Raw genomic sequence first — 27380 nt, forward strand, 5'->3', positions numbered from 1 at the left:
AGAGAAATGGTATTTATCTGAAAATGTATCTTGTTTTAATAAATGTAACATACAATCAAAAAACACTCTAAAAATTTGAAAATAAGAGCTGTGTCCATCTGAAGCTAAGATAGCCTTGGTCATATTAATACTCCTTTCCTTAGCGCCACCAGCAGCATTCTGCCACGGAAAACCCACCATCACCTCAAGTGAGTTTTATTACTTTGGTGGCTGGACAAAGTTTTGTTTTTTTCCATTAGCAAAGAGAATCTTTAAGGCAAGAAACTGGCAAAGTTATTTTTAAAGTGGATATGTTACATAAATTTGATCTTAAGGGATCGAGCAATTTTCAGTGAACTCTCTTGAAGAAAGCAAGCTTTGCGCTCTTCTGTCCATTTTATCCCTGGCCACCTTAATACAAGGACTACCCATGTCCCAATACAGTTCATATTAGTTAAAAAACAAAAAACAAAAAACAAAAAACCTCTTAGAATCAGAAAAGGCGATTCTAAAAGTTTTTAAGTCCCCTTTAAACTTGGAATACGCATTTAAAAGGTTAACCAAGATGCCGATTTTCTGAATTTTCTCCGAGCCCAGTATGTGTAGGGTCAGCTCCTGAATTTTGAACAAGCCATGGGGAACCGGGTCTTTTTGTGCTACTTTCAGTGAGGCCATATTTCCACAAACTATTTTTCACACTAGTGCATTTGTTCCTAACTTTGTCTGAAACAATAAGTTGGTATTAACCACATCTCTTGAGTCTTCAAACAACCAAGAAAGAAAAGGAGGGACACGGAGAGAAACAATGGATTTTCATACATGTCTTTCACATACTCAGTGTTTCAGATGGCTCAAGAAATACCCAATTATAAATACAAGCCCTCTAGGTGTATTAAAGGGTAAAAATCTAGGGTCACATTATGTAGTACAGGTGGAAATACATCTATAAACACAGAACAGGTGATTTGGATAAGCCTGTAACTTTTATCTATATGCAAACTTATCCAGTAAGACTCTCCTATCCCATACTTAAACAAAATTAAACCTTGTCAACCACAAAGTTCAGAATAAAGATCTTTGATGTCAAATACAGCATTCTGAAGCAAGTTTTTATTAACTTGGCATTTTGTAAATAACATTTATCTTCAAAGTACCAGAGTACCCATTCCCAGGTAAATAGTAAGCGGTTAGGAACAACTGTGTTGAATTAATTTATGACCCTAAACATTCTTTCCTCTGAAATATATTTTAACGCTTTAATTGAATTGACCATGGCTTCATTGAGCTAATCAAAGGCACTTCCTATCTTTAAGCTAATTTTATTTCCATTAAAATGACCTATGCAATACATGTAATTTGAAACAGCAAGTACATCTATAATACAGAAGCTCTATAAAATGTTTTGTACAGAATATTTGATTATGAAAATCAAGACTACTCTAGAGCACTGCATATTGTAGAAAAACAAAGGACCAGTAAGTACAAGCACCTGCACTTGAGCTATGTAATCTTGATTTTTTTCATGATTTTTCTACCAATCCAATAGATTTAAAGTATTCCTGAAATAATAAAAGAACCAAAGTTAAACCTCTGAGTAAAAATCATCGATAATAACCATTATTAATTTTTTTATATTTATCTTAAAATTCTTCTGTATCAGTTATGATCCTTTTTAGAATAGATGTTTGAAAGATAGTGAGGCACAGTGGTTAAGGATATGGGTTCTGGAATCACTGAGACTTGGTTCATATGGCAATTTGCCACCCACTAATTATGTCCTGCCTGTTAGAGAACATTTCCTGTTCTCTAAAATGAGGGCAATAACAGCACCTACGTCATAAAGTTGTTGCTATGGGCAATAAGTATGAGAATTCATAAAGTACCATACCTACCACATGTAAAGTGCTCAACAGATGTGAAATGTCATTACCAATACACCAAAGTCCATTACCAAGGACAAAGAGGGACTGAATGCCTCTTCCCAAGAATGCAATGCAAAGCAATTAAGCTGTCTTCTGTTTGAAACCGAGTTATGGAATCTTAAGTGTTTGGAAACATGTAGCAGAGTCCCCTAGGATTTTAAAATGCCAATGTATATAGTGCAAAGCCAAGATGGTCATATCTTTTTTTTTAAGGATTTATTTATTTATCTTAGATGCAGGGGATGGGCAGAGGGAGAGGGAGAGGAAGAGAATTCCAAGCAGACTCCCCACTAAATGTAGAGCCCGACCTGGGGCTCAATCTTACAATGACCCTGAGATCATGACCCGAGCCAAAACCAAGAGTCGGAAGCTTAACCGAATGAGCCACCCAGGTGCCCCAGATAGTCGTATCTTAATGCAACCTCTGATCCAGACTGAGCTCAGATGGTGGGATAGGTGGGCAAAAACTCAGGCCAGAGATGCATTCACAGGTATTTCTTGGCACTTTTTTAGATCCTAAGTGACAACGGTAATTTAAAAAATAGATTTGTATTTAAATAGTTTATTTTTTTTTAAGATTTTTTTATTTATTTTTTAACAGAGAGAGAGAGACAGCGAGAGAGGGAACACAAGCAGGGAGCGTGGGAGAGGGAGAAGCAGGCTTCCCGCCGAGAGGGCAGCCCGACGTGGGATTCGATCCCAGGACCCTGGGATCATGACCTGAGCCGAAGGCAGACGCTTAACGACTGAGCCACCCAGGTGTCCTGAACAGTTTATAATCTGGTAGGAGAAAGGCATGATTATAAACTGATGCAATAAGATATACAATGGAGGTCTGAATGAAGTTTGAACAAAGTGCTGAGGAGCAGGAGGTGGGTCAGAAGACAGAAGACAAGCTATGTTGAGGGAATTAGGAGAAACTTCAAACGACATTGGAACTAGAACTGGAAAGATGAATAGTAACGTATAGGGCAAAAGAGTGATGGAAATGTCCTTTAAGAATAAGGAGGACAGGGCGCCTGGGTGGCTCAGTCGGTTAAGCGACTGCCTTCGGCTCAGGTCATGATCCTGGAGTCCCGGCATCGAGTCCCGCATCGGGCTCCCTGCTCCGCGGGGAGTCTGCTTCTCCCTCTGACCTTCCTCTCTTCTCATGCTCTCTACCATTCTCTTTCTCTCTCTCTCTCAATAAATAAATAAAGATCTTAAAAAAAAAAGGAGGAGGAGGAGGAGGACAAATCTGGGCATTTTCCTACCCGGAGAGTAGTGAAGAGGTTCCATGGAGCACAAGTGCAAAAATGGTGGATAGAGATGTATGCAGTAGTGGGCTGGGACCACGCTGCTAGGGCCCTGCAGGTGAACTCCACTGAGTAGTGACCCACTGGCATGTTCTGGCAGGGCCAGGCCATGATCAGAATTGCCTTCCAGCATGGTGGCCACAGTGTAGAAAATGGTTCAGGAGTGTAGAAAGACCACTTAGGAGGCTAGGGAATGATGATGATGGTGCCTTAAGCATGGCAAGGAGGATGACACGATGATCTGAGGGACTTCCATAAAAGTGTATGGTGCTTAAGGTGATACAGGGGTGATAATCAATGATGATGTGTCCCATGTCAAACTGTGGACCAGCACCATCTCTATACATTCAGGTGACTAAAACAATTAAGAAAGGAGAAGTGAAGAAGTCGTATGGGGCCATGGGGAAGTGTAGAATCTAAGGGTGTACATCTTAAAAGAAAACTGCTTCCTTCTCCCCTCTTTCCACGGTGGAAGTCAAGATGGAACTCAAGATTCACTTAGCAGGCAACATGAGGAAGCACTTCTAGAAGCCTGGTTCACATCAAGGACAATTATTCAGACTTCCCTGGGAGTCCCCAAAGGCATGGTTTGTGTCTGGCACGGAGAGGGCACTTAATAAATGCTTGTTCATTGAATTTGTTAAGCAGAAAGTGAATAAAGGCGTGGACTGTGTCTCAAAATTACCTGAATCTTCTGAATCCTCCTGTGCCTTGATTTCTTCGTTTATAAAATGGAGATGAAAATGTTAGAGGGGCACCTGGGTGGCTCAGTCTGTTAAGCATCTGACTTCGGCTCAGGTCATGATCTCAGGGTTCCAGGATGGAGCCCCACGTCGGGCTCCCTGCTGAGCAGGGAGTCTGCTTGTCCCTCTCCCTCTGCCCCTCCCCCCACTTGTGCTCTCTAAATAAATAATCTTTTCTTAAAAAAAGAAAATGTTAGAAATTAAAGAAAATTCGTAAAATAACTAAGACATGATCAAGAAGTATTTATGTTGGGAAAAATGGTAACTAATTCTGTATCTAATGATATGTAATCTATTACATATTTTATATATACTCTGTACTATTTCATCTCTAACTAAATTTTTACTCTCTTTTGCCATAAAAACAACGTCCAAGTTTTCTTAAACTTATACGGAAACTTAATTTTGTGCATGTCTTAACTGCGGCAAGGAAAAATACTTGGGTCAAGAGGGCTCTTAAATTTTGAGAAAAACGGAGCATTTGCAAGAAGTCTTCATATTAAAAAGAACGTAATATTTACAGCCTGGCTTTACATCTGCCTCTAAATGTCATTTCATAATAGAACATAATCATTTTTCAGATCGTAGATAGTATGAAAATTTTAAATGTTTGTATTAAAATTTTGACTTGCCAGAAATTGTTATATTCTATCACCGAGGCAGAATTTGATGTATTCAGAAATGTTTGAAATACAACAGTCTCCCCTTATCTGTGACCTCACTTACTGTGGTTTCAGTTACCCATGGTCAACAGGGTCCAGAAGTGGATGGTCCTCCTTCTGACACATTGCCAGAGGGTCACTAGTAGCCTAACACTACGTCACAGTGCCTGTGTCCTTCCCCTCACTCCATCTCATCATATATGCATTTTATCATCTCCTGTCATCACAAGAAGGGTGAGGGCAGCACAGTGAGACATTTTGAGAGAGACCATATTCACATAACTCTTATTACGGTATGTTATTATAATTGGTCTGTCTTGTTATTAGTATTGTTGTTAATCTCATACTGTCCTTAATTTATAACTTAATCATAGGTAGGTAGGTACAAGAAAAAATAGTATACATAGGGTTTGATACTCTCCATGGTTTCAGGTATCTATCAAAGTCTTGGAATGTATCCCCCGTGGATAAGGCTGGACTGCTATATAACAGCTGAACTCCATTTGTTTTTGTTTTTTTTAGCTATTTTTAAAATTTTTTAAAAAGATTTTATTTATTTTATTTATTTTTTAGAGAGAGAGAAAGTGTGAGCGGGAAGAGAGACAGAGGGAGAAGGAGAGAGAATCTCAAGCAGACTCCGAGCTGAGTGTGGATAGCTTGACAGCACAACCCTGAGATTGTGACCTGCGTCAAAATCAGGAGCTGGATGCTTAACTGACTGAGCCACCCAGGTACCGCAACAGCTAAACTCCATTTGATATCCTATAGTCCATGCTCAGATAATAGCCATTGACAAACCTATTAGAATGGCCCATATCCAGAACACTGACAACATCAAATGCTGGTAAAAATGTGGAGCAGGAGCTCTTGTTCGTTGCTGGTGGGAATGAAAAATGGTACACTCTGGAAGACACATTGGTGATTTCTTACAAAACTAAACATATCCTTACCACATGATCCAGCAACAGTGTTCCTTGGTATTTACCCAAAGGGATTAAAAATTTATGTCTACACACAAACCTGCACATGGGTGTTTATAGCAGCTTTACTCATAACTGCCCAAACTTGGAAGCAGCCAAGATGTCCTTCGGTAAATGAATGGATAAATTCATTGTGGTACATCCAGACAATGGAATATTATTCAGAACGAAAAGAAAGGAGCTATGAAGCCATGAAAAGACGTGAAAGAACCAATCTGAAAAGGCTACACACACTATGATTCCAACTATATGACATTCCAGAAAAGGCAAAAGTATGGAGATAGTAAGGAAGATCAGTGGTTCCCAGGGGCTTGTGGGCAGGGATGAAGAGGCAGAGGACAGAGGATTTTGAGGGTAGTGAAAAAATTCTGGATGATACTCTAATGATGGATACCTGCCATTATACACTTGTCTAAACCCATAGAATGTACAGCCCCAAGAGTGAACTCTGGTGGAAACTACGGACTTTGGGGAATGATGATGTCAGTGTGGGTTCCCCAGCTGTAACAAATGTTCCAGTCTGGCAGGGGATGCTGACAGTGGGGGGGACGGTACAGGTGTTGGTGGCAGGAAGTATATGGGACATCCCTGCACCCTCCTCTAAAGGCTGCTGTGAACCGCAAACTGCTATGAAAAAAATAAGGTCCTTTTTAAAAAAAATCGATTGAATGTGTGTGAATGACGTCAAGAAATAATAATCACATACCTAATACGGATGTGAAAGCTATATGTTAAATGTGTGGGTGAACTGTGCTGTTTAAGTTTGAAAAAGGGCGTGCTGCACTGCTTCTTCTCCATCATCATGGTTAGAAAAGGGCCCTTCTAACATCTCAAATAAATCATGTGGAAACTGAGAGATGATTCTCTGCCTCTAGAGTCCCGCTGCTAAGAGAAGCCTCTCTTGAAAAGAGACCCTCTTCCTCTGCTCCTTCCTCTTTGTAGTGAACGAATGTGTTAGATTTAGACTTTTTGCTCTATGGCATTACACATGGAAACGTTTACAAAATTACACTAAAATAAATGGCAGGTCTTTTTTTTTTTAATTAGGAAAAATACCTAGTCCTTCAAAACTAGATATTTTACTTTGATTTTATTTGTAATCAAAATATTTCTCTGGAAGCATTTTCTGTAGTCTTAATTATGCAATTAAACATGTTCCTATGGAACTTTCATGTTACCAGGGCATGATAATCCTGCAGATGGCAAAGGTTTAATACCGAATTAAACTAAGCTATTAATTATATACACAAGTTAAAAGAAATCTCAATGAACGACCTTTTAAATGTTTTTTCATACTTCTAATAGGCAAAATGGTAGCTGCTTCTCTGCTCCCCCGGGAGTCCAGCGAGAGTAAGAGGAAGGATGAAGTTTTTGTACTTTGCTACTTGTTGGCTTAAGATAAATTGTCACTCTTTTATTTCAAATGCCACCATAGAGTATCACATAAAATGTGATACTGAGGGGCGCCTGGGGGGCTCAGTGGGTTAAGCGTCTGCCTTCAGCTCAGGTCATGATCCCGGAGTCCAGGGATGGAGCCCTGGAGTCCAGGGGTAGAGCCCCGCATCAGCTCCCTGCTCAGCAGGGAGTCTGCTTCTCCCTCTCCCTTTGCTCCTCCCCCCGCTCATGTTCTCTCTCTGTCTCTGTCTCTCTCTCATTCACTCTCTCTCAAATAAATAAATAATCTTTTAAAAAATGTGATGCTTACAGAAGCCAGGTCATCTCAGATCCACCGCTACTACATCTGATATGAAAAACTGTCCCATGCTACAACATACTGCACAGAATGTACATTACCTGAAAGGCAGGCCATGAATAATATGGCTGGTGTTCACTGAAGACACATTTTAAAATTAATAAAGGGAAAGACTCTCTCAATCAGATGGCAAAGATGGGAAAAGCTTACTGCAAATTAGAAATAAAAAAGCTTTGTAAATATTTTTTTGGATGATTATCTATTCCAGAGGGAAGATAAAACAGAGCAACTAAATAATAATCCAAAATGTATAGATGGTAGACTGTCATACAACATTATCTTTAGGAAGTAATAGTTCTTTTTGTGTGTGTGGTTCTGAATACTATTCTTTTGAAAATTAGTCTTCTATTCTCACTCGTAAGGAGAAAAGTGCAGCTTGGAATTTCTGCTACGAGATGGGGAGGCTGATTCTTCAAATTCTTTAGACCCAAAGTCAGGAAAAAGGAAGAATTTCCAAGTGGGATTACATCATGGATTTTTCTTTCCTCTTCTTCCATTGGTGGACAATGTAATTTATCATTTTATTTTAAAGATTTTATTTATTTATTTGAGATAGAGTGGGAGAGAGCACATGAGCAGCGGGGAGCAGAGGGGGAGAAAGAGGCTCACCTCTGCACAGGGAGCCTGATGTGGGGTTCGATCCCAGGACCCCAGGATCATGACCTGAGCTGAAGGCAGACGCTTAACCAACTAAGCCACCGAGGCGCCCCTGTTATTTATTATTTTAAATTAAACACTGACAGAGAACCAGAAACTCTTCATTTTATACTTTAGAATGCCATGAATCGTTCCCCCTAAATTATATTCAAGTCACTATTTGGTTCAATAAATCCTCAACAATGCTAAATTATTGAGTCAAACATAAGCTCTATTCCTTGAACTGGCATTTTCTTCAATAATACCCAGGGGATGAGGAAGAGGGTTCAGCAACTCCTGGAGGTTCCTGACATTTTCCCTCAGAATCCCCGAGATACCTGAGAAAAATACAAAATGCAATAATCCTAAGGAAGGAAGGAGGGAAGGTTTTACAGAGGCTCTACTGGCCATGTGATGCAAAAACTTCAGTGTGTTTTATCCAGTTAATATTACAAGAAAAGTAAAAATATATGCCCTACTGCTAAATATCCTAAGGCTTTGCTTTTAATATGCAATGATAAATACTGTTAAATAGTGTTCGGTTATACCTCTACGCAAAATAATAAATCAAATATGTTGGACCTCAGATAAATGATCTTTTAAGTTCATCCCCACCCCATGACAGTATTACAAAGACAAATCAGAAAGGTTTCGAAATCTATACACTGTGAATCTTTTCAATTTCAGTTATGTCTACAATCAACAACTTAAGTGCATGTGTTTTAATTTAGGAGGGAGTATAATGTCGAATTCTAGCCCTTAATACTTTGCAATTCACATAAAACATGAAAATTCAGAGCAGACTTTTCAAAAACTTAGTCACAGCTAAATTAAATTAATTTGAATAGAGTTGTTATAGGTGTTTTTTGAGTCAATGTAAAATGAGCAATTGCTAATGAGAATCATATCTTTCTCTACAAGGAAAATGATAACTCCAATAATAAGAAGCAAGAGCATTACTTCTTCCTTTCTTTCTTTCCTTCCTTCCTTCCTTCCTTTCTTTGTCTTTCAAGATTTTATTTATTTGGGGCGCCTGGGTGGCTCAGTCGTTAAGCGTCTGCCTTCGGCTCGGGTCCTGATCCCAGGGTCCCGGGATCGAGCCCCGCATCGGGCTCCCTGCTCTGCAGAGAGCCTGCTTTTCCCTCTCCCACTCCCCCCGCTTGTGTTCCCTCTCTTGCTCTCTCTCTGTCAAATAAATAAAATCTTAAAAAAAAAAAGCTACAAGATTTTATTTATTTATTTATTTGAGAAAGAGAGTGAGCACAGATCACAGGAGCAGGGGGAGGGGCAGAGAGAGAAGCAGGCTCCCCACTGAACAGGGAGCCCCATGCAGGGCTCGATCCCAGGACCTGGAGATCATGACCTGAGCCTAAGGCAGACGCTTAACAGACTGAGCCACCCAGGCACCCCTTTTACTTCTTATTTCTTCATTTGTAACATCATCTCTCATTTAAAAATTTCCACTCTCCCCGCGATTCTACCTCTAGCAGTAAATCCTAAGGTAACAATCAGAGGTATGCAAGAGGATTTTGTGTATAGGCTGTTCAGAAAGTAATTTTAGTACTGAAAAATAAGAAGTGACCTGAAGATTCAATGTAATGAACTGATTAAGAACTGGTTAAATAACTATATTCACGTAACATAAAATCATGCAGCTATAAAATGATGCCATAGAACCAGTGCTGTCCAACAGAAAGAGAATGTGAAGATTTGTAATTTTAAATTTTCCAGTAGGCACACTGAAAAAAGTAAAAAAGAAACCACTGAAGTTAACTTATTAATATATTTTACTTAACTCAATATTGCATCATGTAATCAATATAAAAATTAATAATGAGATATTCTCCTTTCTGTGCCTCTGGAATCTGGTACGGTTGTATACTCATAGCGCATCTTAATCTACCTAGCCACCATCCTAGTGCTCAACAGCCCATGTTTCTCGGGGTTGTAGTATTGAACATTGCAGCTACAGACAATGTTTAGGGCTAGAAAATCATTAATAATATATTAAAATTTAAAAAACATTATATGACATATGTACAGTATGATTTAAATTGTGTGCCTGAAAAATTCATGAGTAGGAGAAAAAAAGCATAGGAGGGTATACACCAAAATGTTTACAGTGTTCTTCTGGGAAGCAGGATTATAGTTGTTCTCTTCTTTTTTCTTTCCTGTATTTTCTACATGTTTGACAATAAACCTGTATTATTTTGAAGTTCATAAATGACTCTGTTAATATCCTTCTATCAGCATTGATTAGATTGATCAATTAAGTTTATGACTTTAGACATTCCACTCTAAGAACGTGATCCCTGAAAAGTGAATTTGTTCTGTATTTCATAGTAGTGAATACAAATTTCATTGTCCATAGAGAATCATTCACCACTATGAACAAGACTTGTATTTTCAGCACAAGCCCTAACATTTGCCCCTTAAATGTGGTGTGTGTAATTATAGTATAAGAACTGTGAGTAAATTATTTCATTGCCTGTTAAATAACCGTTTGTGAAGTCTAGACAACAATTATAAATAGCCATTATTTATAACGTTTCCATTCAAAGTACTTGGGGAATTGTATAATAAAATAGGCAACATGACCTACACCTCCTTATATTCTCAAATTGTACAAAAAAAGAGAGAAAATACATAAAATTGGCAAAGATGCTAAATACAGACAAAATCCACTTGGAAAATGTGAGACTAAGTTGAAGTAGATGTTGCATGCCTGGCATCTGCCTGACACTGCGGAGATCTTATCCTGCTGATCTTCTTCATCATGTCGCTCCTTCCTCCCCCAACACACACACAAAAGGCTCTTCAGAAAAACTAGCCCACCGGGCGCCTGGGTGGCCCAGTCATTAAGCGTCTGCCTTCGGCTCGGGTCATGATCCCGGGGTCCTGGGATCGAGCCCCGCGTCGGGCTCCCTGCTCGGCAGGAAGCCTGCGTCTCCCTCTCCCACTTCCCCTGCTTGTGTTCCTGCTCTCGCTGTGTCTCTCTCTGTCAAATAAATAAATAAAATATAAAAAAAAAAAAAGAAAAGAAAAACTAGCCCACCTTCCTTCAAACTTCGGTCTCAATATCCCCCTATCCCTAGCAGTGCACTGTCGCTATTCTGGAGTTCCTCACTGTATCCTCAATGGAGTTCCCGGGACCTTGAAGTAAAAATCATTTGAGATTAACTGATTTTATTCAGAAATATTCACTTAGTTCCTACTTATTGCATAAAGTGGGGCTTTGAGTCAGTAGAAGTACACAAAAATACAAAAATAATGACAGATGGTGGTAAGGACAGTAAAGGAAAAGAAGACGGAGCTATGAAAGAAAATAATAGGTTGGGGGCGGCTGGGTGGCTCAGTCGTTAAGCGTCTGCCTCTGGCTCAGGTCATGATCCCAGGGTCCTGGGATCGAGTCCCGCATCGGGCTCCCTGCTCCACGGGAAGCCTGCTTCTCCCTCTCCCTCTGCCCCTCCCCCCTGCTCATTCTCTCTCTCTCTCTCTCTCTCTCTCTCTCTGCCAAATAAAATCTTAAAAAAAAAAAAAAAGAAAAAGAAAACAATAGGTCAGAACTTGGCAGGGGATGAGGGGTGGTCAGGAAAGGCCTCTCCATCGCCAAAGGACAACCCCACTGAGGAGATCTGATGGATGAGAGGCAGCCAGTGGGAAGAAACGCCTTCCCACAGAGGTGCATGTGCTGACCCAGGGCAGATGGGGGCTCAGGTGAGTTCAGCAAGCCCACTGCTGGCTGGTACGGTAAGGGAAGAATGCCGGAGCCATTTCAGCTGGGGTGCCAGCAACCGTGTGCTAGCCGAGGCTTTTATTACGATTATTAACAACAGTAGCAACAGATAAAATGTGGTAAGCATTTTCAATAAGCCAGACATAGGCTAAAAGCTTCAGACATAATAATGGATTAACTCCTTAGAGCAGCCCTTTGAGGTAACTATTATTAAGTGCCTAAGAGGTTAGTAACTTGTCTGGGGTGACATGACTTATAAAGGGCAGGGCTGGGAGCTGCTGACAAAAGAGTTCTTACCCTCTTTGTTGGACTGCCTCTCCTTCCAAGTTTTACATCCTGTGGTCTGCTGCCCCCAGAGCTGTGGGGGAAAGGAGCAGTTTTTTGAAAGAGGATACTGGAAAAAACAAAGAAACTGAGATTTATATTCCCAGAAGGATAAACTACCTTCTGGGACTTTAAAGACCAAATTCACTCACGTCTAAACCACAGAGGAAGGACAAAGAAATGTGTGGAGCATACTGTAGTAGAGATCTATGGTTTTTGTCTTCCTGACATCCATTTTCCTTTTTCCTAGTGAAAACAATTTTCTTTGGGAACATGCGCCTTCCCCACTCTCACTCTGTGGTGGTTTTAGTGGGGCAAACCTCACTGTTGGCTTTAGAACAGAGCAGATGACCCTTCAAAGCGAGGCACCGGGAACATTCCACCCCCTTGGCCAGTAACTGGTTCAGAGATGGTATGACTGATGGCATATGAGCTCGATCTGGGACTTTCCTGGACTACCGAGAGAGATATAAAGTTACAGCTGCTGGTATGCACACCTGCCTCCATGTTGGACAATGCTGTCTGAGAATGAATCCAGTACAGGAGGGAAATATGCCTAGAGATGAAGAGATGGCATCTTTAGGAATCACTGAGCACATGGATTCAAACACGCCAGAAGCAAGCTTTACTTCTAAACTTTTCGGTTGAATGAACCAACAAATTATTTCTCAGAGAAGCCATTTTGACTTGGATTTTCAACCACAAGGGACCCGCTTATGGATCAGAGGCAGAGCAGAGTGGAGAGACATGACGGTCAAAGTAAGCCCAGTGTTAGCCAACGTGGCAGAAGGTGGCCAGAAAGATCCTCAATTCTATGGCCTTTGGAAAAACTGTCTGGGCAAGCCAGCAGCTGGAGTGAAACTACTCCTCTTCCTCCTTGGAGGCAGGCAGCTGATGATGTGGAAATGCGGGTGCATACTTCCTGGCTGCTCGAGGTGAGTCATACTTGTGCTCGCTGCAGGAACACCCAAGCAAACATGGCCCCTTTCCTCCTGCGAGCCCATCAGCTCCTCGGGAGGGCAGAGGCAGCAGGCACAGGTTAGCATGACTGCATCCTGATTTACCTACACACTGAACCCAGTGCGGTAAAAGCAGCACCTGATTAAAAAGAAATCTCTTGGTTCTCTGGTCTAGACAGAAGCCTCTTCCACTGAACTGTAACATGAAAGGTTCAATCGCGCAGAGGTCAAAAGATAAGGAGATCTGAAAGATGAACGCTCAGCATTAGTAGCTGTACCATGAGCAGAAAGACCTAAAACTGGAACTAAGGGGATCTAAGTACACTCTGGTCTATCTCCAGAAATGAAGTTGCTAAAGAAAGAAATCAATCCAGGAAACTGAGGACAGAATGTTAAGGAAGGACACCACAAGAGGGCCAGTATCAACAATGCCTCTAGCCACTACAAAACTACATCAGCTCTGGGAACTTTTCTTGGCCTTTCCCAGCCTGAGGTCCCCGTGGCTAATGTCTCCTCCTGACCAGTGACTGTATTTTCCCCAGATTGATTCTATATCCAGCAATGTCCTTAGTGAGGCTGGACGTCGACTGTCCTCCCAAGCTCAGGCTCTGGTGCCCAGGAACTAAGCAAGAGCTCCAGGATCTGCCTCCCTCCCTGCCCCAGTCCTCAGCACTGGGAGTTCTCTGGGCCCTGCTACCTTGCTTAGTTCTCACACACGAACGCTCTCTCCTGAACCCCTGAACATACATGCAAAGGCCCCTCTCCCGAGTTCCTGAACTCTGTGCACCTGGCTGAGGTGCCACCAGCTCCCATGGGCCATCTGATGTGCAGGTTGCCTCAACAGCCCCTGAGCCCCACTGTCTTCTTCTACCTCTTCCTGTTCTCCTGCCCACCCTTTCGTCTCTCGAACCTCTTCCTTATGTGGTACACACCTGTGCACGTCTCTTGCCCTGTCTGCCAGGAAGACTCATGAAGTTTCATGCCCAAATCATGGAAAATGTAATCAATTTTTTAATGGGGACGGGGGTACTGGAAAGTATACATATGATTAGCAATGCTTAAATCAACTGGTAAAATTATATGTATCCACTTATAGAGTTGTTTTGCTTCTTCTCAGTTCTTTCTTTTCTTTTTTTTTTTAAGATTTTATTTTAAAGTAATCTCTACACCCACTGCGGAGCTCAAACTCACAACCCCAAGATCAAGAGTTACATGCTCCATTGACTGAGCCAGCCAGCCACCCCTCTTTTTAGTCCTTATATTTACAAAATCTCAACATAAAGATCTTATTTAGGATGCTGTTAAATTAAGACACCTCACTCAACACAAATATGCCTACTGAATTATCTCAATTTTGCTCTGAGGTGAGACTATTCTTGAACAAATTTACCAAGGAACAAAAAACAAAACAGAATACACCGAAAACCCAGTAATACAGACCAAATCTAATGGACTTGAATAACAGCTCTGTTTGGTTCTTTGAGTATTCATTTAACCATCATATTCATTCATGCAACAAGTATTTAGTGAGTGTTTACCATGTACCAGACAGTGATCTAGGCCTTGGGGATACAACAGGGGACAAGACATTTTCTGAATATTTCTTATGTGCTCATTATCAAACCATGCTCTCCTCCTTTGTGGAGCCACTAATTAGTAAATCCATCCTTCATTCCTTCCTGCCTTGATGACTCCGCCCAGAATGTACTCTAAAAATGGCATGTCAAGACTTGGTTGTTCAAAGAAACGTTCTTTCCACAGAGACAGTCTTGAGACAGTTATACTAAAATAAAAACTGTGAGATCACCTAATCCATATAATCATCTACAGATGAAAAGGTGGTCCATATAGTGGATAGTGTGTGTTGAAACAGTATTATTTTGATTCTTAATCCGGTGTTCTCCTCCTGCACTGCCCAAAATGGTAGCCACTAGCCCCAGGTGGCTACTTAAATTCAGATTTAGAATTAAAAATTCAGTGCCTCAGCTGCACTACCTACATTTCAACTGCTCAAAAGCCACATAAGCTAGTGGCTATCACATTGGATAGCAAAAAAAAAAAAAGACTATTTCCATCACTGCCGAAAGTTCTACTGGACAGTGCTATGGGGCTAAAACACTCTGCTTGCATTATTCTAGCTCAGTGTTTCTCAAACTTTAATATGCATAGTATTCACCTGGGGATCTTGCTAAAATGCTGATTCCAATACAGTAGGTCAAGGGTGGAGTCTGAGATTCTATAGTCCTAATAAACCCCAAGCAGGACTGCTCCCGGTTTGAGGACCACACTTGAAGTATGGGAGTATTAAGGTTCCAGCTCAATACTACAGTTAATATTGCAAGTTTTAGTGTCCTAATAGTTTAACAGTTTAATGTATATGATTTTTTGTCTTTCCAATTAGGTTTTAAACTCCTTAGGAGAGAGCACCATATCTTCTTCTTCTTCACATCTCTCATCATGGACTGCAGAATGCAGGGCTGCATGAGGAGTCAGTTTTCCTGTCTATGGTACATGACATTTGGTAAAAACTGCTTCAGTGTTACATATAAATACACTTTCTTTTTCTTCTTAAAAGACATTAGATCTTTAACCTAGACATTTAATGCCTTCAAATTCTTAAAAGTAAGATACTGGTAGCTATATTATGTCAACTTCAAGAAAAACACATGGGAATTCATCCTTTTTAATGGCTTTAAAATGAATTGTAAATTATATACAGTATATATACTTAAAATAATTTAAGAAATAGTCGAGAAAAAATATAGAATGTATATCTAACTGAAGGGACCCGCTAAATAATCTTCCATCATTACAAACAACTGAATAGCCAAGCTTTATCTTAAAATTAGAAAATGATTAAAATACTTAGAAAACAATACAATCAGAAGTTTTAAGTGTGTCTTTATGTTACTGGGACCTTCCATCCTATCCTGAAAATAGTGAGCAACCTTTTCTATGGGACAGCTGACAGTTGTTGTGGTATGAGCAGGCACCTCTATAAATTCTTACCATAGCTTTCTATCAGCAATTTCCATTTTTCCAGAAATTTCAGCAATCACTATTTGTAATGTTATTAAGAACTTTGTAGTTAAGTTTAAAAGGTCAGTCATTTTTGTATTTAAAAGTCACATGTTTATGCATTCAGTTTTTAAGGAAATAAGAGCCCTTTGTGTCTTTCTAAAATGTATTCCTTACAAAGCAACAAGAAAAAGAGTTTTATTAATGCACAAGACTGAAAGAAATGTCAAGTATGCTAGAGTTCTGGTTTTGATTTTGGACTTCAGAGAAAGTTAAAGAAGCAGTGGAACAGAGCTCTTTAATTACAATCCAATGTCCTAGAGAAGAATATTTGATATCTCTTCCAGTTGCCATTCTAGCTGATGTGAGGAGAAACTCAACTACGATTAATATAACATAAAATCATTCCACCTAGTCAAGTTCATCAGGATTGTACTGTGTGTACATTACAAACCTCCCTGGTTTTGTTTAAGATCTTGTTGGACAAATTATAAGATGGAAATGTTTTAAGAGTTAAATCAGTACTTTTATTTTTGCTACATAACCTAAGCCAGTACAAGTTTGTGCTAAGATTCCTCACACTCCCACTTCACTTTGGGAGGGTAACTCAAGGACAGCATTTTTTCCCCCAGGAGGAGAGTAAACAGCTCTGACAGAAAGATGGCAGGCTGATGGCTGAGAACCTGGGTCTGGAGTTGCTGCCTGCATACTAATTCTCCACTCGGCCACCTCATCATGTGGGCCTGAGGAAAATTAGCTATTTCTTTAAGACTCGGTTTCTTCATCTATAAAATGGGAATGAGACTAAGGTTGCTGGGAGCACTAAATGCAATACTGACCTTATGATATAACAATAAGCAAGTACTTAGCAGTAAGCTTTAAATAAACATTAATTATTTTTATTAGATCTGAAAGGGATTTATCATAGCTCAGTGGCCATGAAATATTTTCCTTCATCCCTATCATACCCCTTTAAGACCCTTTACTTTGTGTTTGTATTTAGAAATCTTCCCTTAAGATATACAAAATATCTATTTAAGAAATGAAAGAGGTATTTGGGGATTTGGTTTTTAAAAACAAGTATATTATCTGCTCACCTAGAATTGTTCTATAGCCCCCATTCAGAGATAAAATGATTCAAAGTGAGTGTAAATGGAACATATCAACATAAAAAAGGCCATATATGACAAGTACACAATATTCATGAAGAAAAAAATTAAAAAAATTAAAAAGCTTTTACTCTAAAATCTGGAACAAGAAAAGGATGTCCACCCTCATCACTTTTATTCAACACAGTTTTGAAGTCCTATCCACAGCAATCAGACAAGACAAAGAAATAAAAGACATCCAAATTGGTAAGAACAAACAAATGGAAAGATATTCCATGCTCATGGACTGGAAGAATTAATACGTCAAAATATCCCAAGCAATCTACAGATTCAAGGTAATCCTTATCAAAATACCAATAATATTTTTCACAGAAGTAGAAGGAGTAATCCTAAAATTTGTAGGGAACCACAACAGCCAAAGCAATCTTGAGAAAGAACAAAGCTGGAGGTATCATACTCCCAGATTTTCAGATATATGACAAAGCTACAGTAATCAAAACAGTGTGGTACTGGCACAAAAACAGACACATAAGTCAATGCAACAGGATAGAGAGCCCAGAAACAAACCCATACTCATATGGTCAATTAATCTATGACAAAGGAGGCAAGAATATACCACAGGAGAAAAGACAGTCTCTTCAATAAACGGTGCTGGGAAAACCGGACAGCTAGATGCAAATGAATGAAACTGGACCACTTTCTTACACCTTACACAAAAATAAACTCAAAATGGATTAAAAACCTAAATGTAAGACCTGAAGCCATAAAACTCCTAAAAGAAAATGTAGGTGGTGATCTCTTAGACATAGACCTTAGCAACATTTTTCTGGGTATGTCTCCTCAGGCAAAGGAAACCAACAAAATGAAAAAGCAACCCACTGAATGGGAGAAGGTATTTGCAAATGATATATCTAATAATGGGTTAACATCCAAAATATATAAAGAACTCCTACAACTCAGCACCCAAAAAAACAAATAATCTGATATTAAAATGGGGAGAGAACCTGAATAGACCTTTTTCCAAAGAAGAGATACAGATGGCCAACAGACACATGAAGAGGTGTTCAACACCACTAATCATTAGAGAAATGCAAAACCTAAATGAGGTATCACCCTACACCTGTCAGAATGGCTAGAATCAAAGAGACAAGAAATAACAAGTATTAGCAAAGATACGGAGAAAAGGAAACCCTGTATAAATTGATGAAACCACTATGGAAAACAGCATGAAAGTTCTTCAAAAAATGAAAAGTGAAAATACCATTTGATCCAGTAATTCCACTTCTGAGTATTTACCCAAAGAAAATGAAAACACTAATTTGAAAATATATGCACCCTATGTTTGTTGCAGCATTATTTACAATAGTCAAGATCTGGAAGCAGCCCAAATGTCCATCAATAGATGAATGGATAAAGAAGATGTGGTACACATATACAACAGAATACTACTCAGCCATAAAAAGGAATGAAATATTGCCATTTATGACAACATGGATGGACTTAGAGGGTATATGCTATGTAAAATAAGTCAGACAAAGAAAGACAAATACCATATGATTTCACTTATATGTGGAATCCAAAATAAAACCAAACAAAACAGGAACAGACTCATAAATACAGAGAACAAACTGGTGGTCCCCAGAGGGGAGGGGGTGGGAGGGTGGGGAAAATAGGTGAAGGGGATGAACAGGTACAAACTTACAAAATAAGTAAAAAATAATAAAAACTCAAAGACACTGAAGTATAATTTCAAGGTATATATTAACATCCAGATATAGTCAACAACATAAGATGCACTCTTCTAGAAGACAACTAAGTCATGGAGTTGGTGAAGTAAGGTCTGGACAACCCAGAACGAAGTAGAGGTTGGCAACTAAATGTATAATTTACATTGTACAGAGGACATTTTTTACTTATTCAGGTCAAAAAGAGCATTGTTTTTGTCTTTAATTACCTAGTTTGGTTGTTGCCTATCCAAGAATTGTGCCAACTCCTCTCTTTTCTTACTGAGAGTAGAACTGGCTGAGGTAGAGCAAGAACCATTTTCCTCATTGGGGAGAAGAGACAGTGGTCCCAGCAACAGCCACAAAGGCTGGTCAAACTCCTGTCACCAGCCACAGCGGCTGTGTATCAGCAGCCAGGTGACAAGGGATGATCTGTGCACACTTCCCACATCAGGTTGACCTTTCTCTGAAGGGAGAGCAGTGGCCATGTCCATGTTGAAGATGTTTACAACAGTACTAGTCAGTAAAAGAGAATCCATGTCCTGCTCCAGTCATAGGGTGTGGGGAGTCTGGAGCCAGTAAGAGAAACAGGCTTGAAGCTTCACGTCCATACAGCACGTTCCCATCTGGTCGTACCACAACTCAGCTGAACACGTCCTCATGAGGTTAGTGTAGTTAGTTTACATTACCAAGAAAATGAAGAGCTGAGAGGAAGATGGTGTGTCCAGGAGACATCAGCAACCAAGTAGGTGGCAGCTCTGGAAGCTATGCTCCTGTCTTTCCACGGGCAGAGTGTGAGGAAAGTTCCAGAAAGGAACTAGTTATGCTAGATTTCACCAAGATATGGCTCTTGCGGCTCTTGCTTTTATTTGTCTACACTGTCAAAGCAAGTAAGCTCACAAAACTAGGGTTTTCCAAGCCTCTGTTCAAAATTTTCCATTTGTTTTAAAAACAGTTCAATAGCAGCTTCCCCCCCCCCGCCCTGCCCCCCCCCCCCCCCCCGGCCAGAATCCATTGAAGGCTGTATATTCCAGCTGGTCATAATGTCTCTTCAGTCTTTTCAGTCTAGAATATAGTGTCCCCATTTTTGTTTTTGTTTTTTCAAATGACAATGACTTTTTGAAGTCAGAAGAGTTGTCTTGTAGAAGGGCCCATGTTCTAGATTTGGTTGTTTCCTTATACTGTCTGTTATATTCTGCGAGCCCTTCTATTTCCTGTTGATTGCATCAGGTTAAAAAATTCTTGGAAAAAAGATCTCACTGGTGATGTTGTACACTTCATATTGCTTCACACCAAAGAACGTACCAGACTGTCCCATTACTACTGAATTTAGGAGAAATCACTTGGTTAAATTGGTGAGCACCAGATTTCTCCATTATAAGGTTTTTTTTTTTTCCTTTACTAATGGTTAGTAGATGTAATTTTTTGGTATTGTGTCAATACCCTATTCCTCAATATCTTTTCTATTTTCAAGTTATTTTTTATGTAGTATTTGTAGTCTACCAACTACAATCCTTCTGCAACGTTCATTATTTGGGCTGTGAATCCAGTGAGGCAAAATCTCCCCACTCTTGTCCCCCAGTGTTACATTCACGGGCCTAACTCCAGGTAAAGATGGAGTTACTCTACTCTCCAAGTAAGATGGTGCAGGCCCTTTGCTGGATAGGGGATTGCATCAGGATAAGGATGGGATTCAATCTCTACCCAGAACTCGAAGAACAATGCTAACCATCTGGTAAAATTAGTTACGTGTTAACATTTTTTTTTTTATTTTAAAAAAAGTAATATATATGCAATTGTTTTTAAGAATAAAACAGTGCTAAAAGGCTTAAAACAGAAACAGTAGTGGTTTGGTCACCAGAGTCAACCACTTTTTCTTTTAAATATTTTATTTCTCTATTTGAGAGAGAGAGAGTGTGTGTGAGAGAGAGAGCATGGGGAGGGGAGAAGCAGGTTCCCCGCTGAGCAGGGAGCCTGACATGGGGCTCAATTCCAGGACCCTGAGATCATGACCTGAGCTAAAGGCAGAAGCTTAACCCACTGAGCCACCCAGGTGCCCCTGGAGTCAACCACGTTTAACCTTTGTAGATATTCCTTCTGATACTTACCTCCATATGTCTAAATAATTTAAAATTTTTAGTCATTATCTCTGACTTCCCATTATAATAGATGAAGATGAGCTGTTTTTCCCGTGTCTTGCTTTGGAGGAGAAATAGGTATAAATTCCTAGGGCTACCACACTGAATTCTCACAGCAACTAGCACAATTAGGAGGCTTTAAAGATATTCGTTGAGTGTCACTGGATGAATGACACAGAGACCCAAAAGCACAAAGCCAGGATTCATTCTGCAGTTTCTCATAGCAAGTACGCACTGAGCAGAAGGCTGGAGAAATACATCATCTCCCAAAGTCACATATACTAAATTGTTCTTGGAAAACGTTAAAATTCAACATATTAAAATATTTTTTAAAGGACTGTCATGAAACTAATTTGAATGACTCAGTAAAAAATTTCTACAGCCAAAAAATATTTTTCAAGTACATTCTTAATCAGCAGTAGAGGAAAGAAGAATTTAGGTTTAAGAAAGTAATCTTTTCTAAACATTAATAAGCAAGCGGGGCCTGAAGATATATGGGAGATCTTCCTTGGAGTCCTGTAGGCTCAGAACTCAGCCTTTTGCCTTGCAGAATTTCAAAGTTTGATGCCAAGCCCCCCCCAAAAAAAAGGATGTATGAATTATGAAAAATCTGAAAAGACTCCCACCTCATTAATAGGTCTCAAAATACACTGCTTAAGGGTAAGATTAATTAAATCACAGTATACATAAATTTGAAATGTACTGGTAATCAACTGCAGACAAAACTATGTTACATAGAGACAAAATAGGAGTAGTGGACATTAACACAAGTTAAATAAAAACAGATTCATGCCATGGAAGGAATTTTTCACCTGACTTACTGTGGACACTGTACTATCCAGCTTTCGGGAATATCTGAGGCAAAAATTAATGGAAGAACTACATATTCTTCTTCACTTGGGGCCCTTCCAAGTAGTGAATCGTCTGCTTAGTACTCAAGAATTTCTGAAGCCAACTTCAGTGAGCAACGAGTTTTCTAGCAAGGCAATAAAATTCTTAAATTTACTGGCTAAAATATGTTGTTTAATGAATTTTCCAAGAACTCTATTTCTTTGGTTGGTTGTTGTCTGTCTTCGGGCCCTACACTTCCATTGCATTTCAATTCTTTTGCAAGAAGGGAAAAGAAAGAAATTCAAGTGAGCCATTTCGATTACGTGTTAATAGTCCGACAAAATAAAACCGACATTTTTGTTTTTGTTCCCTATAATTAGCTGTAGGTTCCAAGTATTCATGCATTCTCACTAATAAAAGCAATCTAGAGCAGGTTACTTTCTGTAGCTGGAATAATTTCATTCTTTGTCATGGTATTTCCTGGATATATCTAGCTTTTATTATTATTGTTTTTTAGATTTTATTTATTTATTTGACAGAGAGAGACACAGCGAGAGAGGGAACACAAGCAGGGGGAGTGGGAGAGGGAGAAGCAGGCTTCCCGCTGAGCAGGGAGCCCAACGCGGGGCTTGATCCCAGGACCCTGGGATCATGACCCAAGCGGAAGACAGATGCTTAATGACTGAGCCACCCAGGTGCCCCGTATCTAGCTTTTATTACACAGAATCTTAGAATGGGAAGGTTCTTAGAGATGAGCTACCTCAAACCCGCACCCGAGGCATCTTCCCAGCAAGTGCTAATAAGAGGAAATGGTGTACAGTTGACAAAGCAAAGGCTTGGGAGCCAGATAGATTTAATCATCTGTAAATAAGGCTAGCAACAGGTTTCCAGAAGGTCCTTGGGCAGATTATGTAATGCAATGGATGCACAAGAGCCTGAGCATATTGCAATGGATAGAACCCCAGGCTTTGATGTTGGAGCTGACCCCAGCTGGACACATGCCCCAGCGCTGCCGCTTGCTTCACAGCTGTGTGTCTCTGGGTAGGTTCCTTACCTTAAGGCTCATATTCCCCATCTGTAAAATGGAGAAAATAATGCACCCAATTCATGATGTTATTTTTAAAGACTGGATGGGCTAACGTATGTGATGCTCAAGTAACATCAGCTATTATTCTTAGGCCAATTCAGATGAAAAGCTGGACACTGGATAAACCTACTTCCAAGGTTCTCAGATTAATAATACTATGTCTCTAATAAAGGCAGCTATGTTTATAACTGAAAATTTTAATTTGTAAGAGAGGAAAATCAACGTTAAACACTCACGGTCTGTGTAGTAGGAAAAAATGCATCTTATTATCTTTAAGATCCCCTAATATCTTCACACAAAAATATTTATTATGTTCTTCCTAAGCATAACCATACAATAAAAGAGGAGAGGACCCAAAGAGAAGAATACAGGCTAAATCCATGAGGAAGAGTTCAATCCAGAAAAAGTATAAGGTATCCATGCTCACCAGAATAACCTAGTACACAAGGCAGCGTAAGCTAAGTGGCAAATAAGGGGTGCCAAATACTGAGTTCCAAGGAGCCAGGGCACGCCCAATTTCAGGGCCAGTGGTCAAAGACGGAGGGGGTGGGGTCCGAACTGGGCCCTACAGGCCGGTATTTGCAGAGGAGGCAAGGAAGACGAAGGTCGTTATTTCAGACAGAATGTGCTGTCCTGTCCCAACTCCATTTCCAGTTTGAACTAATGATAAGGCTGCCAAGCTGCATCTAGGAAGGTTCTGTGATTTGGTATGAGAAGAAGGGAGAGAGAACGTCCGCCTGCCCCATAGGAAGCTAGGTTAGAAATCCGAGGAGCACCATAAATGAATGGCTCGGGCCCCTGCCAGCGGCCCTGATTTCTGGGTGTTCCCAGGCATGCGGGGCGGCGCCAAGTGCACTGCTGAACTTTGGGGGGGGGCAAGAGTACATGCCCCACAAGCTCTAGCCGAATCCACACCGAAGGGGTTTGTGTGAATACAAAACAAACAGTTCAAAGAGCCCAGGGTTAAAATACCCATCGCCGTTAAGCCTGTCTCGCTACACTTCCATGAGCCACGCTCAGAGCTCCCAGGTTAGGGCCTACCAGGGCTCAAAGCCACAGATCTCCTTTACGCTCCGGGACTGCGTACCCCCCTCACCCTCCACCCCCACCCCTGCATACTGACCATCAACTCTCCATGACTCAAAGGCAGCCTCTGCTTTCTCCTCCCACAGTCCCTTTCTCCCAGAGTGCACATGCCTTGTCCAACAGCTGTCTAAACCGGACACCTAAAAGTCACCACAGACTCCTTGCTCTCTCTTCCCTAGGTTTGGCAAGAGACAGCTCACTCCTTTCTCCAGTCTCGTCTCACCTCCTCTAATCTAGCTTTTCTTTGGACTGCTGCCTCAAAGAGTATCACGTATAGGATTAAAATCTTAACTCCTCTTAGCAAGACATAAAGGGCATCATTACCTGGCCTTAGCCGACCAGTCTGACCTGAGCTTCCAACACTCTTCCCTTAAAATTTGCATTCTGGCAAAGTCTAATTACCTGAGAGGTCCCTGAACCTACCCCGCCTCGGGGCCTCTCTGACACCCTCTTCCCTCACCACCGTGCCTACAGCTTGGAAAGCTTCCATTCATCCTTCTGGTCTTAGCTTGGCAGTGCTATTTCTGTTCTGATTCTTTCTTGACACCTGCCCATGTACTGAGGTGCTGCCCGTCTGGGTATCTGATAGAACTGCCTTGGTGTACCTGCTTCATAAGCCCTTGAAATCAGGGACACAATCCTTTCTCCTTCCAGCCCTAGCCCCTCGCACACGGTAGCCCACCCAAGCCAGAATTCGTTAAGCAAATGAGGGGCGCCTGGGTGGCTCAGTTGTTAAGCGTCTGCCTTCAGCTCAGGTCATGATCCCAGGGTCCTGGGATCAAGCCCCGCATCAGGCTCCCTACTCAGCGGGAAGCCTGCTTCTCCCTCTCCCACTCCCCCTGCTTGTGTTCCCTCTGTCACTGTCTCTCTCTGTCAAATAAATAAAATAAAATCTTAAAAAAATAAAATGAAGAGAGGAATCAATATTATTTGCTTAAAATCAACAAGTTTGAAGAAATCCCCTGCAAACATTAGTTTATATTAAATAAACTAATTTATTTTAGTTTATAAACTAAACTAGGGGCAGGGGGAGAGGGTGGACTTGCATGGGGATATTCTCCACCACTTTATCTTCTCTTTGAAACTGCCAATGAAATGATCTCACACGTGTTGTCCGATAGGGCAAAACATCAACGTAGCATTTGTTTAAAAGAAATAACCTCTGTGGTACTACCTGAATTTACAGTTTTTGGACTCTTTTCAGCTGGCACTCAAATTTATCTAGAACATTTTCAACCCCTTCTCCGCTAACAAAACAACAAAAATAGAGACCAAAAACACTACGGAAATTTAGAACCAGCCAGGAAACAGGGATTTAGCTCTAATTCAGCACTGAGGACTCTCAAAATGACTTTCAAAGCCCCTATTTAAACTGGGGGATGTTATGAAGTTGTTAGAAGGGCTCCTCTCCTCTGCATTCCCTGAAAAAAGGATGACACACAGATTCATGCCTGAAGTTGTAGGACTGAACTCCAAAATCTTCAAGTTTTGAGTATTTGGTAAATTGCAATCATTTACTTTCCTTGGGAATTAATAGAAACCATCTGCTTAATGATAAAGCTGAGCTCTGCAATTATTTGAGGAAAAATGTGCCACAGTCAGCATAAAAGAGGCTTATTGAGGAAGCCTGCTAGACATATGTATTTTTTTTATAATTAAAGCCAATCGCATTCATTAATTTAAAAACGCTGTTGTGATCAGCTGCCCCTATTTCTTATTTATCAGCACCACCCTTGTTAATATGCACCTATGCAACCTTCAATTTTAAACTTACAGAGATTAAATAACTATAATTGTACAGATAGTGGTGATCACACATCAGAATGTCGAGGCGATCATGAGAAAAAATAAAGATGGGGAAATAAACGTCTACCGTAAACCACATATCCGCCTTCTGGGTCTCCTACCTGTGTGTAGCCGAGTTATTTTCCTTTCCTAGCAAACAGGAAGATGGCTGTGAGCGCTCCAAACAGAATTCCTTTGAACTGGCCATCTCTCAAAGCTCCTGGTCATTCTAACAGCAGCTCTGCTAGCAGCTGTGAAGAGCCCCAGAAAAACAGCAGCCTACAGAACGGGAAGAGAAGAACCAACGTCTCCCCTCAGTGGCTGTAAATATTGATCCACCTGTGAGGAATAAGGGCGCCACTAATGTCCGGTAGCAAATAAATACAGGAGGAGGAGGGCAGAGCAAAGAGAAACACACACATAGGGGCCAACAGCTCCAGTCGCTTTCTCCTCTCTGTGTGTGGTCCAAGGGAGGAGGAGATGTTTATTTGGACATCCTCCCTTCGGAAAAGCAGGCAGTAGACCCTCTGCCTTTGGATGGGTCCAACGCTAGAGCTCGGTTAATTTCACGGGCAGAGACCACACGGTTTCTAACCAACGCAATGCAAGATTTTCAATTTTTAAAACCATTTGGTACGAAGCAGCTGACCCATACCACGCCAGCCCACCAAAAACTCCCACTCTGGTTCCGTAATGTTTAACTAGCCCTTATGATGGTCCTTAACCTACAGAATGGCGTGCGGGTGAAAAAGATGAGTTTTGTCAAGTATGAGAGATACCAGTTGAAATCTCCCTTAGCCCCACAAATGTGAGTTACAGTATGGCCAACCCCGTTGCAGGGACAAGCGGGAAAGTCACAGAAATCAGTAAGATTCCCAAGGTACCACCAGCGCCAGGGGCATCAGTGCCGGGGAGGAGGCATCCTTCCTCCTCTTTGGAAAAGGAGTGGAGGAGGTGAAAAGAGCTGGGCTCAGGCAGCCCCCAGCGGTTGCAGCCAGCAGCGAATTTCTCAGGAATGTCCATAAAGACCCCGTTCTAAAGCCGAGTAAACACAACGATTTTATGGCAAACAGTGGGGTCAGAATGTGAATATTTGTCTGCCAGCCCCCAATTTCTTTTTTTCTTTTTCCAAACCAGTCCATTGTAACACATTGTTGCAAGGTATCTGGGCTCTAGAATCAGAGGGATCTGGGTGTCTCCCCAGCTCTGTCATCGTGGGCCAGCTGGTTAACCTCTTTGAGCTCCAGTTCCGCCATCTATAAACTACAAGCAGTTATCAGGCAACCCGGACGTGATGGAGTGAAATGTGCCACAGCACAGCCGTTAAGAGAGTGGGGTAGACAGCTGGACTGCCGGGGTTCAAGCCTGGTTCTGCCACTTACCCTGAGTGACCAGCCAGCAAGTCACGGAATGTCTGCCTCAGTTTCCTCCTTTGAAAAATGGGGATAATAAAAATCCCCATTGAGTTGTGGTAAGCACTAAAAATAGGCTGATGCTATAAAGGGTCTTAGAACTGAATTCATTTTGCTTATTATCATGAACATTAAAAGAGATAATGCAGGGTGCCTAGGTAGCTCAGTCGGTTAAGCAGCTGCCTTCAGCTCAGGTCATGA

The 27380-nt window shown here is 40.9% G+C and overlaps 1 protein-coding gene across 3 annotated transcripts in view; it reads right to left on the bottom strand.

The window, feature by feature from the left end:
- The window catches only part of PRICKLE1 (prickle planar cell polarity protein 1), a 109111-nt gene that overhangs the window by 47670 nt on the left and 34061 nt on the right, over positions 1-27380 (bottom strand). Inside the window, exon 1 of one of the 3 annotated variants that reach the window (XM_028123151.2) lies at positions 25890-26028. The exons of the other annotated variants lie outside the window; for them this stretch is intronic. The gene's annotated coding sequence lies outside the window, so the exon portion shown is untranslated. Of the gene's footprint in view, positions 1-25889; positions 26029-27380 lie in introns of those variants that run through there. 3 annotated transcript variants of the gene reach the window in all.

This window comes from Eumetopias jubatus, unplaced genomic scaffold (genome assembly GCF_037043125.1).
Source record: "Eumetopias jubatus isolate StellerSeaLion01/CBP00866 unplaced genomic scaffold, mEumJub1_p1.0 scaffold_8, whole genome shotgun sequence".
Lineage (NCBI taxonomy): Eukaryota > Metazoa > Chordata > Mammalia > Carnivora > Otariidae > Eumetopias > Eumetopias jubatus.